This window comes from Macrobrachium nipponense, chromosome 24, assembly GCF_015104395.2.
Source record: "Macrobrachium nipponense isolate FS-2020 chromosome 24, ASM1510439v2, whole genome shotgun sequence".
Lineage (NCBI taxonomy): Eukaryota > Metazoa > Arthropoda > Malacostraca > Decapoda > Palaemonidae > Macrobrachium > Macrobrachium nipponense.
This window is the reverse complement of record NC_061091.1, coordinates 76,130,148-76,132,084: the sequence shown is the minus strand read 5'-3', so window position 1 is coordinate 76,132,084 and position 1,937 is coordinate 76,130,148.

The window sequence follows — 1,937 nt, the reverse complement described above, 5'->3', positions numbered from 1 at the left end:
AAAAAAAAATGGTAAAAAAAATTAAATAAAAAAATACAATTTATACTATTCCATAAACATGACACCAATTGCTACACCTGGCAAAAGCTTCATAGTTCTTTGGAGTTAAAAAAAAAAAAGGTAATATTAATACTCCTGAAGACATTGTAAGTTAGAGAGGGCCAATATTGCTCAGTATTACTCAAAGGAGTGGGAGGAATATTTTGGTCTTAAAGGAATACCAAATAGAAGAGGAATACGTTTGTCCCGAATGGGTAATAATTGAATGAGAGGAATACTGTTTCCTAAAAAAAAAAATAATAATAATAATAATAATAATAATAATAATAATAATAATAATAATAATAATAATAATAATTAGGGAGTAATACTTTAGTTCCAAAAATGATAATCAAATAAGTGTTTCCAATAAGCCAAAATCAAAAAATATCTAAAGGAAACGAGTAATATTTCCCGTTTCATAAAAAAAAAACAATTAAAAGAATATTTTGTATCTATCTCAAAGACTTGTCCATTCAAAGTGCAATAATTATTCTAACTGAGGGATAAAATTATTCTCATCATATCATTTAAAGACTTACTATTATTTCTCCACAAGATTATTTTGTCCTTATAACTAGAGAATTTAACTCTGAATGCAAAGCAAATAGAATATCAAATTTAGGCCAAAAGGCCAAGCGCTGGGACCTCTGAGGTCATTCAGCACTGAAATTGAAGAGTCGAAAGGTCTGAAAGGCGTAACAGGAGGAAAACCTCAAAGCAGTCGCCCTATGACACAACTGTCAGAAGAAAGCTGAGGAAAGAAAGACGGAAGGGAGAGAATACGAACGGAGGGACAGTAAAAGGAATGCAAGGGGTCGCAGCTAGGGGGCCGATGGGACGCCGCAAAGAACCTTAAGGAACGCCTACAGTGCACCGCTCTGAAAGGCGAGGAAAACATATGGGTGAAAGAAATAAATGAAAATTGAGAAGGCGGTGTTATGAATGACGCAGAATAAAGCAGAGAAGAAGGATTCAGTAATTATCGGAATAAAGGTAGACGTTTATCAGAGATCACTGGATACTTTCCAGTAATCAACTCTATTCAGATCACAATATCATTATACGAAGAGTAGGTCACATAATCGAACTAAATATCAATAGTAATAGTACCACAAAATAATGATAATAATAATAATAATAATAATAATAATAATAATAATGGATAAGTATCAAGACCTGAAAATAGAAATAAGAAGGATATGGGAATATGCCTGTGGAAAATTGTACCATATCATAGGAGCACTAGGCACGATCCCAAGATCCATGAAAAGGAATCTAGAAAACTAGAGGCTGAAGTAGCTCCAGGACTCATGCAGAAGAGTGTGATCCTAGAAACGGCGCACATAGTAAGAAAAGTGATGGACTCCTAAGGAGGCAGGATGAAACCCGGAACCCCACACTATAAATACCACCCAGTCGAATTGGAGGACTGTGATAGAGCAAAAATTAAATAAATAAATAAATAAATAAACAATAATAATAATACTTGCTTTCCAAATCTACAACACTCCATGAATACATTCATTCCCGAAAATAATAATTAATAATAACTAATATAATAATAATAATAATAATAATGATATAATAATAATAATAATAATTGGATAAGTATCAAGACCTGAAAATAGAAATACGAAGGATATGGATATGCCAGTGGAAATTGTACCCATAATCATAGGAACACTAGGCAAGATCCCAAGATCCTCGAAAAAGGAAATCTGGAAAAACTAGATGCTGAAGTAGCTCCAGGACTCATGCAGAAGTGTGTGATCCTAGAAACGGAGCACATAGTAAGAAAAGTGATGGATGCCTAAGGAGGCAGGATTGAAAACCCGGACCCCACACTATAGATACCACCCAGTTGAATTGGAGTACTGTGATAGAGCAAAAAATGA